The sequence below is a fragment of the Equus asinus genome, chromosome 12 (genome assembly GCF_041296235.1).
Source record: "Equus asinus isolate D_3611 breed Donkey chromosome 12, EquAss-T2T_v2, whole genome shotgun sequence".
Taxonomy (NCBI): Eukaryota; Metazoa; Chordata; class Mammalia; order Perissodactyla; family Equidae; genus Equus; species Equus asinus.
This window is the reverse complement of record NC_091801.1, coordinates 47,705,438-47,724,492: the sequence shown is the minus strand read 5'-3', so window position 1 is coordinate 47,724,492 and position 19,055 is coordinate 47,705,438. Positions and strand designations below refer to the sequence as shown.

Genomic DNA, 19,055 nt, shown 5'->3' with positions numbered 1-19,055 from the left:
GGTGGGAAAGGACTCTTTCAAAACCATGATAATATTCAACAGACTAACTATGAGATAGAATATACATTTTGACTTAATTATGAAATCTTCAAATACTAAAATTTTTACTGCTAATAATAAATCTTAACTTGGAAATTAAAAGTAATGTTTTAATCAAGACCAGACAAGCATGCATTTTCTGATACTTAACATCATTACTTCTCATTTCATCTGAGATCTCATATCATAAATCATAGGATAGATTTCTAGCATTCCTAACTTGAGAATACTGCCCTCCATTCCACCAGTCATCCTTCTCCAACCAAGTTATTTCATTCAATTTTTCAAAAATTAAGGTTGTTTTAATACAAGAATCCTAGGATCACTGCATTCAAAAAAAAAAAAAAATTTAGAAAACTGCTTTTCTGAATGTACCCCAAAAAAACCAAACAAAAAACACCCATTATTTATGTTTTTCACAAGTAAACTGAAACTAAAATGACTTTTTCCCCTAACGTGGCTTGCCTTTGTGGGGGGAAAACTGATGGCTGAGGCAAAAAATAAAACTGCATGTTTAATTCACCTCACTTACTATTTTCCAAAAATACTTACTAGAGCACCTGATGATTATCGAGAATCTTACTCTACTTGCACCATATAGAACACCATAAAGAGGAACAGATCTCTGAAACATGCCAATGCTTTATTCTACCTGATCACGGTTCCAGTTTTTCACATCCTTCCTCTGTAACACAGGCACAAAACACTATAAGATACATGTATATCGAAGAGCAGGCTATACTAAGCCTATGCAGAGTTCTCAAGGTTACGAAGTTCACATGAGTTGACGATTAGTTGACAAAGTCAGAGGCTTTAAAACTCAAAGAGTCTGGTTTCCGAACAGCATCCAGTATTAAATCAAATTCATGGTTGCAACTATTAAAAGTGTTAAGAAGTTATTACCATTCCCAGAGTTCAAATTAGATTAGAGTCTTCTGTAACATCAAAGACTAATATGAAGCAACCATCCAGAATATAGAACATGAAGAAAGTTAATGAATTACTGCTATAGCTATTAAAACCAATCACAATTATATGCTTATTAATTTCTACCTTACTTTAAAAAATAACAATGGAGCTTTAAGTGACATGTGATGTAAAATTATTTTAAAGTTTGTCAAATTTATTTAATTTTAAAACTCCTGGACATACAGTTTTAAAGGGTTAAAGCCAAATAATACCAAGGCATAATTAATAGTATTACACAGGCTTCAGTCCACAAACTGTGAGATATTTTTGTAAAATTTTTTTAATAAATAAAGTATTTTGGAATACAGCCATGCTCATTTATTTACATTGTCTATAGCTGTTTTTGCACTGAAACAGGAGAACTGAGTAGTCCCCACAGACATTATATGGAGCACAGCCTCAAATACATCCTACCTGAGCTTCTTAAGAAAAAGTTTGCAGGGGCCAGCCCAGTGGCATGGTGGTTAAGTTTGTGCACTCTGCTTTGGTGGCTGGGGTTTGCTGGTTCCGATCCTGGGTGCAGACCTACACAGTGCTCATCAAGCCATGCTGTGGTGGCACCCCACATAGAAGGACTTAGAACTAGGATATATAACTACGTACTGGGACTTTGGGGAGGAAAAAAAAAATGAAAAAAAGAAAAAGAAAAAGTTTGCAGACCCATGGTAGGAGTTTAAATTAACATAATAGTTTTGCATACAAATTTGGTAATAAAAAGTTACTACTTTTTAACTAGTTAATTTCATTTCCAGAAATCTACGCTAAAGAAATACAGGAGTTGCTTAATATTAAGAATTTCATGTATAGTTATTTATAATAGAAAATATTTGAAAGGCTCTATCTCCAAAAATTAGGAATGGTTAAGCAAACTATGATGTATTTAAGCGATAAAATAGTACATAATCTTTAAAATGATGGTTATGAAGGCTATGTGATAATGGGAAAATTCTTATGACATAAACAAAAATTTTAAATAAAATTTAATACAAGGTAAAATAAAAGCAGAGAAAAAGCTAGAAGGATAAATGAAAAAATTTTAATGGTTTGTGATTGTGTTAAATTTTTTCTCCTGCTTTCTAGACTTTTTAACTTTCCAAATTTTACTTATTAAAGATACAATTACTTTTATAAGAAAAACTTAAAACAACATATATAAACATCTAAAGTTTTCATGTGTTTAGGTGATAAATCAGATTATGTTACTCCTCTGCTTAAAGACTGCCTTACCAATCCTGTTTGAATTAAATCTAAAGTTCCTCTCACAGCCGACAAAGCCATGTCCATCTGACTCACCTCTCTCTGCAGTCTCATCTCTTGCACTCTCCCTCTGGCAACTGTACTCCAGCTACCCTTGAACACATCGAATTTTTTGCTATTCCTTCAGTCACCTCTCTGTTATCCCTCACAGAGGCCTATCTCTGACTGCCCTATTAAATTAGGTTTTTCCACTATATTTTTCATCACAATACCTTTGTTTTTTATTTAACATTTATGACTATATATTTTATTTACTCATCATCTACCTCCACAGACGGAATGTAAGCTCATGACTTCAGGGACCAACTCTCTACTGTTCACATATGTCCAATTCCAAGCACAGTGTTTGGCACATGGAAAATACTAAATGTTATGAATAAATAAATTATTACATTTATCTTTAATCTTTCAAGCACTTATTATAAAATGTAGCTTCATTTCATCCAGAAGCATTTATTTGAAAACCTGCTTCAAATCAAAGAATACTCCAAATACTTCTCAATATATGACACACTTTGATTACTCATAACAAATAGATGTTTCCTGGCCTGGCTTCCAATATTCCAATGTGATACTATTTCACATATGCTCTTTGTGTTTAGCTTTTTAACTGACTATATAAATATAGGATAGAGACATTTTATAGTCAACAAAGAAGTAGGAAGAAGAAAATACTTTTAATCAATATTTACACTTTGCTATAGATGAGACTCCTAATATTTGAAGACTTAAATCCCACCTGTTTCAACATGTCTGTCTATACTGTAGCCACAAGAAGATGGTATCCAAAACAAGTTTATTTTCTAAAAATATAGTAATTGGCATCACATTCTATATACACTTTTGCTTTAATGTTTTATGATGAGCCTTTTCCTGTGTCATTTTTAGTGGATAGCTATTGATTTTTATTCTCTAGCATTCCTTTCTCCTATCTCAGATACCTCTAATTCTCCAATCGAGCCTAACTGTCTCTTCTTCCAGTAGTTGCAGTGGTGACCAGTTCTACGCAGGTTCTCATCAACTCTATACAAGGCCAAACTAACAGAGCCTAGACTTGTGCCCATCCAACATGTCTTTTGCCTCTGGACCTGGAGTCCCCCAGCTGACTCCTGTGATATGGAACAGTAATACCTCACTCAGTGTCCACAAATACATGCATGAGCTGGGTGAGCAGCAAAGTTAGTGCCCTGAGGAGTGGAACCTCGACCAATGGAATATGGGAGCTAGTGGAAACGATCTTTCCCAGAAAGAACTGTCCTGGGAATTAGTGTTGGGCCAACTAGATGATACACATCTCTATATAGCTCTCACTCCTTTCCTAACTCATAACCTTAATCCTGAGACTACAATCCCTAATAATAGTCACATAAGCCTTTCTCTTAGGCTATGCTTTCTGAGAAACCCAAGACACTCCTCTTTTGTTTCTTTTGGCAAAAGCACTCCAGTTGCCTTTGGGTAATTATCACACTTCCCCTGAAACCACATATATAGTTTAATGGGATTATCAATTGAGGTGTTCTATACTTCCCTGACAAAGGATATGCATGTGACTGAAACCAGGTATATTAAATTGATCTTAAATTGCCTATTTAAATCTATGTCTATTTCACTTTTACCTCACGCATTTAATTTGGTCAACACCACCCTCTCTCCTTCCCTCCCTCCTTTTCTTCCATTCTTTAGGTATCATTTACAGACCTAATATGTACAAGATACTGTACTAGGTACTCAAGGTGCAGAGATAAAAAAACAAATAGAACTCTTAAGATGTTCAGGATTCTTGTAGAGATGGGGTGGGAAAGAGGGAGAATAAAAAACTAACAACCATAAAAAAAGGGGAAAAGTAACAGTTTTAGAAATATGGAAAAAAGAAGAATAAATGTTTCAAAATAAGAGGGAAAGCTACACAGTACACGTGATTTCTATGTGGAATTCTAAACAAGGAGTAGGATTCGGCCAACTGGACAAGAAGCTGGAAAGGACATTCCAGGAACAGAGACCAAGTTGTGCAAAAATATGTATAAGAAAGAATATGGTATATCTAGGAATATACAAGTAGTTTAAAAAGGCTGGTGCTGAAGATATGTAGAGCGCATGACTAGATCATGAATGCCCATTCTAAGGAGTGAATATTCTATTCTGAGGGTGTTAAATACCACTGAAGACTTTCAAGCTGGAGAAAGTGGTGCATTTAAGAAAGATCAAAATGAATGGAGCACAGACTAAGGACAGGGGGTTGAAGGCAAAATAGGTAAACAATACTATTTGGTAACACTACTTTTAGTATTAGTCAGGCATTCAGGACATAAACCACAAAGACATACCTCAGACAGTAAAAGTCAGATAGAAATATTTTACTTGAGAGATAGAAATAACATTTCATAACTAAATTAGATGTCAGACACAGGAAAGACTGGTTTGAGCGACTTAGAGGATATCATGGTACAATTATTGATAAAATGGACTAAAATAAGAAATGGGTTTGAAAAGAAAGATGAAGACAGCAATTTGGAAAATGGCAAATTTGGGTGTCTATAGGACACCAAGGTAAAGACATTTATTAGCAGTCAAAATATATAAGGTAATATTTTTTGTGGGACTCCTGGGGCTAAAATTGTAATTGAACTAGAGAGAAGGAAGAGTTATATTAATCAAATTACAATCATAAAGTAAAATAAAAATAGACACAAATTTAAATATGCTACAATAAACAATTAAAGTAATGAATACATATATTCATATATAGAAATGAACATGTATATAGAGCTAAGACTGTGGCCAAAGAAAAAAATAACCTAGGGACTATATTCATCAAGAAAATGAGATGGCTATGGACAGAACACCAAAAGAAAAGAGAAATTTGAAAAGGAAATTAAAGAATGCTCTGAAAGATAGAATCAGGACACAAAAAAATCAAGACATACCATATCTCTTTTTCTTCAGCATTTAAAGGGAATAGTCCAAAGCACCAAATGCTGATCAAATCAAGCTTTCAAAAACATTTGATTTTATGTATATAACAATAGTCTTACTGAGGTTTTATTTCTGTTGGTTCTCTTTCCTCTAAACTAATGTCATTGTTCTCAGGTAAACTCTTATAATAAACAGTGGCAAGTGGCTGCAATACAGTTCACGATTATAACCTACTTACTTGGAAACACAGTGGTAGCTTCCCTTTCCCAATAATTTCAACAGAAGCCTTGGAAATAAATCTCCTTGGACTGGTTTAGTTCTTATGATCATCCCTGAAGCAATCACTCCAAAAAAGGAACAAAATAGGACTTCCAGGCATGACTCACAGGTTCAGTCCTAGAACTATCCTGTGAAATCAATCTCACCTGACTTGTATGGTCTAGAGCTATTATCAGATAACAGAGCTATTATCAGAACAGGCAAAAACAAAAGAAACGTGAAATGACATCTAATAGTCAGTACAGTAACTGATCATGATACTGTTATTATTTTAAATTTGATAACTTTTTAATTTAATATAACATCAAACTTCAGTGTCACAAAAACAGCGCAAAGAACTCCAAAACACCCTTCAACCAAATCCCTCAATTGTCTAAATTTGGACCCAATTGCTTTGCACACACCAATGCACACACACATCTGTGTATGTGTGTGCCTGCATGTGCGTGTGTAGAATCTTTTACTGATCCATTTTGAGGGTACATGGTGTCCATTAACCTCTAAATATGTCAGCATGAACTTACTAAGAACAAGGACATGCTCTTACATAAACGTTGTGATTTTGAAAAAACGTTGTGAATAATTTTAAAATTTTTCCTAACATCTCACAAAATCTCTTAATATTCCTGGAAAGAAGAGATAGTTCCATTACAAATAAAGAGAAAATGCAACATCACTAAAACAACGTAAGTATTCTCGTTCCATTTCTTTTAAAACATGTGATTTTCATTATTGAGAATGTTTCAGTTCTTGCCAGTAGTCATTGAAGAGATTCAAATTTCATTTAGAAAGTTCTCCACTCCCAGGTGAATAATAATCAATGTCCACAATCCCCGACAAAGTAAACCAATTGATTACACATCCTCCCCCACCCCCTACACCTACAGAGTCAGCCAAGTCTGGCCAGTAGAATGCCAAAGCACTAATGTTTAACATCCAAGATGGTGATGGTACATGGAAAAATAACATGAATTCTTCACATGAATCTCAGCAGAGTTCATTTGAATTTGGCATACTCCAAGCCTCATTTTCTCCATTTTAAAGATGAAAGGGTTCCACAACAGGCCAAGATAGAGTAACAAGACCAAATTTACCCTCCTTTGTGAAACAACCAAAATATTAGGAAGAAAAATATATGAAACAAAGGTATGCAAGACACTGGATATCAAGCATCAAAGGACTGTAGACCTTGACATATGAAAACAAATGAGGTAAGCCCTACAATTGTGCCAGCTTACTGCCTTGAGAGAATTTCCAGGATATGGTGCAGAAAGAGTAACCAAGCAAAGCCCAGCACTCTCTCCAAGTAGATGAGACAAAGCTGAGACTACAAGGAGATCAGAGAGGCTGAAGTTCTCAGGTAAGGGTACCAAAGAGGAGAGACAGCTGCAGAGATAGAGAACTCCATAGACCTTCAAAGGGTCTCCTCAAGTATCCAAGAAAGAGAAGAAAGAGGAATAGATAAACAAATGGCCAATAAACACATGAAAAAATGCTCAACATCATTAATCATTAGGGAAATGCAAATCAAAACCACAAAGTAGTACCACTTCACACTCACTAGGACGGCTATACTCATTAAAAAAACCCAGAAAATAACAAATGTTGGCTAAGATGTGGAAAAATTGGAACCCTAGTACACTGCTGGTGGACATACAAAATGGTTCAGCTGCTGTGGCACCAATTTGGAGGTCCCACAAAGAAATAAACATAGACTTACCATATGACCCAGGAATTCCACTCCTAGGTATATTCCCCAAATAATTGAAAACAGGTAGTCAAACCAATATATGTATACACGTTTAGAACAGCACTATTTACAAGTACAAAAAGGTGGAAACAATTCAGATGTCCATAACAGATGAACGGATAAACAAATAGAGGTACACACATACAATGGAATATTATTTGGCCACAAATATTATTTGATATATACGACAATGTGAACAAACCTTGAAAACATGCTAAGCGAAAAGAAACCAGACCAAAAAGGTCACGTATTTCAAGAGGGAAATGAGGAGGAACCAGACAGCAAGAAAGAGAAGCACTCAGAGAAACAGAAACCAAGAGAAGAAGCAAATGGAAAAAAGTATTCAAGGAACAAAGAGTGACAAACTTTGTTAAATACTGCTTCCAAGTCAGATAAAATGAGCATAGTGAACTGCCAATTGAATATAACAATGTTTGGATCACTAGTAACCTGGACAAGAGCAGTTTTAATCTAGCTGGAGGAGCAAAAGACTGACTGGAGTGAATGCAGAAGCAAGAGGAGAAGCAATGGAGACACAAGGTAGAGACAATTCTTTCGACAGGTTTTACTATAGAGGACAAAGAAACACAGTGGTAGCTGGTGAGGGGAAAGTGGGATCCAAGGAAAGTTTTATTTCATTTTTTTAAGATGGGAGAAAAAAACAGCATGTTTATAGACTGGAGGGATTGATCAAGCAAAGAGGGCAAAGTGAATGATACAAGGGAAAGAGTACAGATTTAAAGAAGCGAAGTCCTTGAGTAGGGAGAAGAGATGGGATGTAGTGAACAAGCTTTAGATGAGAGCATGGCTATTTCACCTATAGTCACAGTTAGGAAGGAAAAATACTGGTATAGATACTGAGAGGTAGGTAAAGGTGGTTGTGTGCATATAGGAGAGTCTCTTCTTATCACTCTTTTCAGAGAAGTAGGAAGCAAAGTCATCATCCATGAAATGGCTTTGAAAGATCTAAGAATTAGGATGGGAGAGGATTTGAAGAGAGGATAAAGTGAGAAAGAGTGGTTTAAAATGCAGTGCTTCACAGGGGCCGGCCCAGTGGCATAGTGGTTAAGTTCATATGCTCAACTTTGGCAGTCCAGGGTTCGTGTGTTTGGATCCTGGGCACAGGCCTCCACACAGCTTGTTGAGCCATGCTCCGGCAGCATCTGACATACAAAAGAAGATTGGCATGGATGTTAGCTGAGGTACAATCTTCCTCAAGCAAAAAGAGGAAGATGGGGAACAGATGATAGCGCCGGATCAATCTTCCTCACCAAAAACAAAAAACAAAAAAAAGTACAGTGCTTCTCAGAGATTTCTGGGAAGACAGCAGCATAGGAGGACTCTGAACTCACCTCCCACAGACACAACAAATTTGCATCCATCCTTGGAACAATTCTGCCTGAGAGAGAACTGGAACCTGGACAGAAAGAATCCTCACAACAAGGGACATCTCTGACTGAGGTGGAAGAGGCAGAAATACCTTTCTAGAAAGGAAAAAGGCACATTCTACTTGTGATGCTTCATGGCCAGGAGCAATCCCAAGGTAGGAAGGTTTTCCTGGAAGAGCAGAGGAACTGACTAGGAGAGCTTTGCCACAATAAGCAGCTTTTGAACTCAGCACAACTGAGATGAGTGTCATAATATCTGGCTTTGCTGGCTATTAAAAACAAGGGGGAAGGCCAGCCCCAGTGGCGCAGTGGTTAAGTTTGGCATGCTACACTTCAGCACTCTAGGTTCAGTTCCCAGGTGCGTACCTACACCACATATCCATCAGTGGCCATGCTGTGGAGGCGACTCCCATACAAAAAGAGGAAGACTGGCAGCAGATGTTAGCTGGGGGTGAATCTTCCTTAGGAAAAATAAATAAATAAAATGAGGAATATCCCCAGAAAAGCTCTCAAACATATGAGAAAGAAAAGCCTGCTGTTAAAGGGACCAAACACAAATACACCTGTTCTGGAAAAGAACACAATCAACAGAAAGAAAGGCCAGCTAGGTGGCATAGCAGTTAAGTTCACACACTCCACTTCAGCAGCCCAGGGTTCACCGGTTAAGATCCCAGGTGCTGACCTACAGACTGATTATCAAGCCATGCTGTGGCAGGCATCCCACATATAAAACAGAGGAGGATGGGCACAGATGTTAGCCCAGGGCCACCCTTCCTCAGCAAAAAGAGGAGGGTTGGTGGAGAATATTAGCTCAGGGCTAATCTTCCTTAAAAAGAAAAAATCACCAGAAAGACGCATAGTCCTTTGATGAAACCTACAGCCAAGAATATTCTACACAGCAAGGTTATCATTCAGAATGGAAGGAGAGATAAAGAGTTTCCAGACAAGCAAAAATTAAAAAGAGTTTATCAACAATAAATCAGCCTTACAAGAAATGTTAAAGGGACATATTTGAGTGGAAAAGAAAAGACTACAAAGAGGAATAAGAAAAGTATGAAAAATAAAATAAAATCATTGGTAAAGGCAAATATACAGTAAAGATAGCAGATTAACCACCTATCAAGCTAATATGAAGGTCAAAAGACAAAAGTATTAAAATTATCTATTTCCATAAAAGGTTCATGGATACACACAGACACAAAAGAAGTTAAAATTTGATATCAAAAACATAAAATGTGGTGGGGGGGAGTAAAAGAGTAGAGCTTTTAGCAAGAGGTAAAACTTAAGAGACTATAAACTTAATATAGTTTGCTATTTACATAGGTTATTATATATGAACCTCACAGTAATCACAAACCAGAAACTTGTAATAAATACACAAAAACTTAAGAGAGAGGAACCAAAACAATACTAAAGACAGTCATCAAATGACAAAGGAAGGGAACAAGAGAAGAAGAAAGGAAGACAAAAAACTATGAAAACACCAGGAAAAAAATGTTAGAATATGGCTATAAGTACATACTTATCAATAGCCACTTTAAATGTCAATGCACTAAATGCTTCAATCAAAAAACATAGGGTGGCTGATTGGATAAAAAAACAAGATGTACATATACACTGCATACAACAGACAAATTTCAGACCTAAAGACCCTCACAAACTGAAAGTAAAGAGATGGAAGAAGATACTAGATGCATATGGAAATGAAAAGGAAACTGAGGTAGCAATACTTACCACACAAAATAGACTTTAAAACAAAAACTGTAACAAGCGATAAAGAAGGTCAGTATGTAATGATAAAGGGAACAATACAACAAGATGATATAACACTTGCAAATATCTATGCATCAAACATAGGAGCACTTAAATATATAAAGCAATTATTAACAGACATAAAAGAAGAAGTAAACAGTAAAAAAATAATAGTAGGGGACTTAAATACTCTACTTTCATGAATGGATAGATCATCCAAACAGAAGATCAATAAGCAAACATTAAACTTAAATGACACATTAGACCAGATGGACTTAGTAGATATATACAAAACATTCCATCCAAAATGCACAGAAGGGCCGGCTCCGTGGCTGAGTGGTTAAGTTGGTGCACTCTGCTGCGGCAGCCCAGGGTTCGGATCCTGGATGCGGACATGGCACCGCACGTCAGGCCACGTTGAGGCGGTGTCCCACATCCCACAACTAGAAGGATGTGCAACTAAGATATACAACTGTGTACAGGGGGGGTTGGGGGAGATAAAGCAGAAAAAAAAAAAAAAGATTGGCAACAGTTGTTAGCCCAGGTGCCAATCTTTAAAAAAAAAAAAAACGCACAGAACACAAATTCTTTTCGAATGCTCATGGAATATTCAGCAGGATAGATTACATATTAGGCCACAAAACAAGTCTCAATAAATTTCAGAAGACTAAAATAATACAAAGCATCATTTCTAAGCACAATGTTATGAAAGTAGAAATCAATTACAAGAAGACAATTGGAAAAATACGTGGAGATTAAACAAAATGCTACTGAACAACTATTGGGCCAACAAAGAAGTCAAAGGAGGCATCAATAAAATAAGGAGGCATCAATAAAATACCTGGAAACAAATGAAAATGAAAACACAACATGCCAAAATTTATGGGACACAGTAAAAGGAGTGTTAAGAGGGAACTTTATAGCAACACAAGCCTAGCTCAACAAAGAAGAAAGATCTCAAATAAACAATTGAACAGTGCCCCTAAAGGAACTATAAAAAGAAGAACAAAGCCCAAAATCAGTAATGGAAGGAAATAATAAAATCCAAGGCAGAAATAAATGAAAAAGAGACTAACAAGCAACAGAAAAAAATCAGCGAACCTAAGGGCTGGTTCTTTGAAAAGTAAACAAAATTGACAGACTTTCAGCTAGATTCACATACACACAAATAAAGCAAGAAGGCTTGAAAAAGTAAAAACAGAAAGGAAAGAGGAGAAATTACAACAGACACCTCAGAAATACAAAAGATTATAAGAGAATACTATGAAAACCTACATGCCAACAAACTGGCTAATCTAGAAGAAATAGATAAATTCTTAGAATCATACAACCTTTCAAAACTGAATCAAGAAGAAACAGAGAATCTATTTCTCGATCACCAGTAAGGAGATTGAAATAGTAATCAAAAACCTCCCCAAAAGTAAAAGTCCAGGACCAGATGGCTTCTCTAGTGGAGTCTACCAAACACTCAAAGAAGGCTTAATACCTAGACTTCTCAAACTCTTCTAAAATACTGAAGAGGAAGCTTCCTAACTCATTCTATGAGGCCAACATTACCCTAACACCAAAACCAGACAAGGACAACACAAAAAAGAAAATTACAGGCAAGTAGTACTGATGAATATTGATGCAAAGAAAACACTAGCAAATTGAATACAACAATACATTAAAAAGATCATATACCATGATCAAGTGGGATTTATTCCAAGGATGCAGGGATGGTTTAACATCCACAAATCAATGTGATATAACACATTAACAAAAATAAGGGGAAAAAAATCACATGATCATCTCAATAGATGCAGAGAAAGCATTTCAAGAAGACACAGCAACCATTTATGATTAAAACTCCGAATAAAATGGGTATAGAAGGAAAGTACCTCAACATAATAAAGGTCATATATGACATAATCCACAGCTAATATCATACTCAAAGGAGAAAAACTGAAAGCTATCCCTCTAAGCACAGGAAGCAGACAAGGATGCCCACTGTCACCACTCTTATGTAACACAATATTGGAAGTCCTAGCCAGAGAAATCAGGCACGAAAAAGAAATAAAAGGGATCCAAACTGGAGAGGAAGAAGTAAAACCGTCACTATTTGTAGACGACATGATTTTATTTATATATAGAAAACCCTAAAGAATCCACCATAAAACTACCAGAAATAATAAATAAATACAGTAAAGTTGTAGGATACAAAATCAACATATAAAAAGCAGTTGTGCTTCTATGCACTAACAATGAAGTAGCAGAAAGAGAAATTAAGAACATAATCCCATTTACAATTGTAACAAAAAGAACAAAATATCTAGGAGTAAATTTAACAAAAGAGGTAAAAGACCTGTACACTGAAAACTATAAAACATTGTTGAAAGAAATTGAAGACGACACAAAGAAACAGAAAGAAATTGCATGTTCTCGAACTGGAAGAATTAACATAGTTAAAATATCCATACTTCCTAAAGCAATCTACAGATTCAATGCCATCCCTATCAAAGTTCCAACGACATTTTTCACAGAAATAGAACAAAGAATCCTAAAATTTATATGGAACAACAAAAGACCACAAATAGCCAAAGCAATCCTGAGAAAAAAGAACAAAGCTGCAGGTATCACACTCACTGATTTCAAAATATACTACAAAGCTATAGTAACCAAAACAGCATGGTACTGACACAAAAACAGACACAAACATCACACACAATGGAACAAAATCGAGAGCTCAGAAATAAACCCACACATCTAAGAACAGCTAATTTGTGACAAGGGAGCCAAGAACATACAATGGAGAAAGGAAAGTCTCTTCAATAAATGGTGTTGGGAAAACTGTGCAGCCACATGCAAAACAATGAAAGTACCATTATCTTATATCATATACAAAAATTATCTTGAAATGGATTAAAGACTTAAAAAGAAGACCTGAAAACATGAGACGTCTAGAAGAAAACTAGGCAGTATGTTTGCTCTTTGACATCAATCTTAGCAGTGTATTTTTAAATACCATGTCTGACCAGGCAAGGCAAACAAAAGCAAAAATAAACAAATGGAACTATATCAAACTACCAAGTTTCTGCACAGCAAAGAAAACCATCAACGAAATGAAAAGACAACCTAATAAATGGAAGAAGATATTTGCAAATCATGTCTTATAAGGGGTTAATATCTAAAATCTATAAAGAACTCATACATCTCTACAACAAAAAGACAAACAATCCAATTAAAAAATGGGCAAAAGATGTGAACAGACATTTTTCCAAAAAAGATATACAGATGGCCAACAGGCACATGAAAAGATGTTCAACATCACTAATCACTAGGGAAATGCAAATGAAAACTACAATGAGATATCACCTCACACCCTTCAGAATGGCTATAATTAACAAGACAAGAATTAACCAGTGCTGGAGAGGATGTGGAGAAAAGGGAACTCTCATACACTGCTGATGGTAATGTAAACTGATGAAGCCACGATGGAAAACAGTATTGAGATTCCTCAAAAAATTAAAATAGAACTACCACATGATCCAGCTATTCCACTGCTGGGTATTGATCGAAAGAAAATAAAATCACAAATGTGTAAAGATATATGCAACCCTGTGTTCACTGTAGCATTATTCACAATAGCCAAGAGTTGGAAACAACCTAAGTGCCCCATCAAGGGACAAATGGCTAAAGAAGATATGATGCACATACACAATGGAATACTAGTCAGCTATACAAAAAGATAAAATCTTGCCATTTGCAACATAGATGCACCTTAAAGGTATTATGCTAAGTGAAATAAGTCAAATGGAGAAAGTCAAATACCATATGATCTCAATCATAAATAGAAGATAAAAACAAAAACAACAAACAAAGACATAGATACAGAGATTAGACTGGTGGTTACCAGAGGGGAAGAGGGGGAGGAGGAGGACAAACAGGGTGACTGGGCACATGTAGTATGGTGATGGCTTGTCATTAGTCTTTGGGTGGTGAACATGATGAATCCACACAGAAGTTGAAATATAATGTTGTACACCTGAAATTTATATAATGTTATAAACCAATGTTACCTCAATAAAATGATACATAAAATAGATAAAGACAGTGCTTCTGAAACTTGAAGGTGCATAAGAATCACCTGGGGAATTTTATTAAAATACAGATTGTGATTCTATAGCTCTAATTAGTGGAACCTGAAATGGTGCATTTCTAACCAGCTCTCAGATGATGCTAGTGCTCTGCTCCAAAGTGACCACACCTGGAGTAGCAAGGGTCTGTAGAGCACAGGACAGATAAATGATTTAGAGAACAAAAGGATGATTGCCAATAAGCAGTAAGAGCCTGCTTTTAGGACAGTGGTCATGAAATTACCAGTAAGATCAGTCAACAGGACTATGTATTTTTCTGATCTCAAAAAGTTATTTTGTTGCCTGGGACAATAAGGATCTCACCTTAAACGGCTGTTGTTTTTATCATTATATCTCAATGCAAAAAAAGGGTAATCAAGCTATGGTTCTTATGATCTTCTTGAAGGTTGCAAAATAAAAATAGTAGCACTGTTCACGTACTAGGCACTACTCTAAACACTTCTAAGACTTTATCTCATTAATTTTAACAACTCAAGGAAGTAGGTTATACATTAAACTCATTTTACTAGATGTTAAAATTGAGCCCTGGAAAAATGAACTAACATGTGTAAGATCATAAAAGCAAATAAGCTTAGTAGATAGGATTCATAACCAAATGTGTTTGACTACAAAGCCCTACACTTATAACTTTTGTTCTATAATACCTCTCAAAGAAGTTCTCTCTCTTCAGAGTACCCACTAATGGCTTTTTATAAAACATGTAATTCATGTAAATATCCTATTCTCCCCATACCCCTTAATGTCTCAGTCTTATTATTTCTTCCATTTATACTTAAATTTTACTGGAACCTTTTTTCATTGCCGTCTTTTAACTTTATGTCTATTCACATTATTTTCTATCATCTAATGCTATACAGCAGGCCGTGACTAGATGTTTATTAGTTATCATAAAGAATGAAAAAAGACAGTGATAGGACTTTTCCTATTTTGGAGTCAGAATAAAGTGAAAGTCAATATCTACTTACTTTGAGCTAAAAACCTACATTTAAACAGTCTGTTATACTATAATTTGTTTCTTTAGAGCAAACTAGCTTAATTGTGACTGGTAAATAGGCAATGATATCAGCCAACACATATAACCATAAGGCTGTGCTATGTTGTATTGACTCAGATACAGCTTTTCTCAGCATATTTTGAAGCTATCAGCTTTCTCACAATTAAAGCTTTTGCAATATCTTAAGGAAAAGGCTGAACATCTCATAAAAGTGCTTTCCTTCCATGCAAGTAGTGACTGATTCACAGGATTCATGAATCACTACACATCCCATATGTCAAGCTATCTGAAGATGGGAGTGCAAATTAAGAAGATACTAACACATTTACCCTATGTTTAAAAAAAACTGATGAAAAAGTCCATACACTGGTTCATATTTTTTCATTTTAATGAAACTGATCACTCTTAAAGGCAAATTTCCTCAAAGATCTACATCTCAAACAAATCATGAGTCCAGGATTTAAGGCCAACCTGACAATGATGCTGACTGCAATTGCCAGAGGAGATTTAACTGTGCTAGTATTTTTACTAAAAATGTTATTGTTTTTCTTAGTACTCTGGTTATAAAGTTCCATATGTTTTGAGTAGTAACTGTTTCTAACTCCATTTTCCCTATAAGCTCTGTTAATTTTATGTGCCAAATGCAAGGATTTTCAGGAATGGCATTATTAGAGAAATGCTTGTAATATAGAAAGCCTTTACAATCACACACACACACATATGTATGTGTGTGTATGGGATACCATTCACAGGATCTTCTCACAAAGTTTCAATGAATATCTTATTTTAATAATTGTGATCTATTAATTTTGTACTGCTTATAAGCTTAAGTATATACATATATATGCATATGTGTATATACACATAAATACAGAGAGAGAGAAAAAAAGCAAAGCAAGAAGGGGGAAGGTGGGCGAGAGGACACTTATCATGTACCTGGCACTCTCCTAAGCCTGACTGTGACTCATCTACTTCAAAAGGGTATAATAAAAAAAAAAAATCACCTAGAGTGATAACTTTAGAGACCTAATGATTTGATGATAGAAATAGTCTTAGCAGAAAATAATGATATATAATGCCACTAGAACTCTTGAATGGGTCATAGGAAAAACCCAGTTTACATTAAATGCCCCTCTTTATTCACACTACAGAACTAATGGAGACTTCCTAATTTACATGAGCCCATTCTTCCCTTACTTAACTATTATATTGAAGCTGTCCTCAGTCATTAAATCATTACTTCAATCAATATTCCTGAGGCACCTACTATAACAGGAACTGAAGGTAAAAAGACAAATTAACACAGAATCACTGCCCTTATCAATATTTATTTAGTAGAGACCCGGAGGTAAATAAATAAGAAAAGAAATGCCCTAGACACGTACAAAATTTATAGAAACACTGAGGGGCAAGAGGCTTTGGAGTCAAAAGTGAAGGTCTGGATGTGACACTGATACCGACATATCACTGACCATAGCATTTCACTACAGATTCTCAAATGTAAAATGAGACTAACATGATCTAATTTAGAGTTGTTATAAAGACTGAATGAGACAATATTTATAAAATGCCCATTCACAATAGAAACTTATAAACTGAAAGCTGTTGCAATCATCACCATCATCATTATAATATCTTAGAGATGAAGTTAGATGAAGAACTAAGAATAGTTCTGTCTTTAGATTTCCTAGAACTAGAAATGTCATTTAACAGCACAAAAAGTTTGTTGAATTATCTGGCTAAGATAACCAATCCTACAAAACGGTCTTCTAAGAGATAGATCTAAGGGAAGAAAGATTCAGCATCCTGTCGGGGAGATGATACAGTGATCTGACAGGCATATTCAAGAAATGAAAATCTAGTAGAGTTACAATGATAGACAATAGTGAGGTGTACCTTAATCAAACAGGCCTTTGTAGGAGGTCTTTGAGAACCCTGGCTTCTACATATATGCCTAAAGAGAGCCACGCCAAATAGCACACCCGTTTTCCATTTATGTGTGTCTTCATGACAGTTGACAGAGAGAGAACCACTCTGTCCCTAACTGCCAATATCTGAGTAGGATTAATTCTGCACATTAGGCACCCAGTGTAAGAAAACTCATTTATCTAATAACCCAAGGAGGCAAGACTGATAATTATGTATGACATTATTCTCCAACTGCTGTCTTAATTAGGATCAGAACACTTAACAGTTGCACCAAAGTACAACTCTGATATCCCTCATTTATGGGAGATAATGTCTCTGATGCTGTCTGAAGACTGTCCTGCTCTCACGTGTTTCTACTCTAAGAAAGGGGTCAGTAAATCAAGTCTGCAGGCCAAAATCAGCCTATTGTCTGTTTTTATACAGATTACAAGCTAAGAAAGCCTTTTATATTTTTAAATAATTGAAAAGGATCAAAAGAATGATATTGCATGATGTGAAGATTACATTAAATTCAAATTTGAGTGTCTATAGATAAAGTTTTATTGAAACACAGCCACATTCTTTCATTTACATATTGTCTACAGCTGCTTTCCTGCTACAACAACAGAATTAAGGAATTGAAACAAAAATGTATGGTCTGCAAAGCCTAAAATATTTATTATTGGGCCTTTTATAAAAAGTTGGCCAAATCTTGATATAAGACAATGTATGAGAGGTATGGCTGCAAGCCTCAATACTGAGAACCACTGAATGCCTATCAGTTTCATAATAGAGTAATAAGTGTCTAATGGCGTTTTCAATAAGACTTTGTCTGGTAAGATCACTCAGAAGTCTGTTTCTGGTGATAATACCAGTAACAGGCATTTTTACTAAGAGCTTATTATTAAATGCCAGGTATTATCATCTTCATTTTACAGATGAGGAAACTGAAGATCATTTAGAGGTGGTAACTTGTTCAAGTTTACTATTGCTAGTAAGTCAATCTGAATACTGTCTCCACCAAAGCCCATGGGTGCAAACAATACTGCCTGAAGAAGACTAAAGAGAATAAAAGAATTGGAAATAATGATCCCCTTCAAAAGAAAATAACTTTCCACAGTGAAATGGATTATCAAATAATAAACACTCTACAGAAACCAATGCCCTAAGAGGAAGGGATAATTGATCCAAGAAAACCTTATGAAAGTGGCTAACAACTTATTTCCCTGGCTTCTGTCAATGGTACCACAATTCTCTCAATTTTCCAAGTTATGTAATAGACCACCTACACTACCTTCTGTTCTTGTCAGTAGATCATATTCAAACAGGCATAAATCCATGAAAAAAGTATAATTAAAAAACATTATGTCTTTATTCTAAAATTATGCCCCTCCTATTTTTAAAATGTTAGCATGTCCTTTGTTTTTATAAAATGAAGGGAATTCTAAATAGTGAAGATTTTTAAAATTTCTGTACCTGACAAAATAAAGTTAGTATTCAAAAAAGGAAAACAGGAGTGATGTCAGCATCATGGTGGAGTGAGTTGTTCCCTTAGTCTCTCCCCTTTAAGTTACAATGGACATTCATTAACCAGCAGAGGATTTCCTGCACAGTAAAACAGGACATCTGAGAGATCCACGCAGCTAAACATCTGAAGGTATGAGGACTGG

At 35.5% G+C, this 19,055-nt stretch overlaps 1 protein-coding gene across 12 annotated transcripts in view; it reads right to left on the bottom strand.

Moving 5' to 3' along the window:
- The window catches only part of VPS13B (vacuolar protein sorting 13 homolog B), a 781,052-nt gene that overhangs the window by 468,496 nt on the left and 293,501 nt on the right, over nt 1-19,055 (bottom strand). The gene's annotated exons all lie outside the window — the stretch shown is intronic.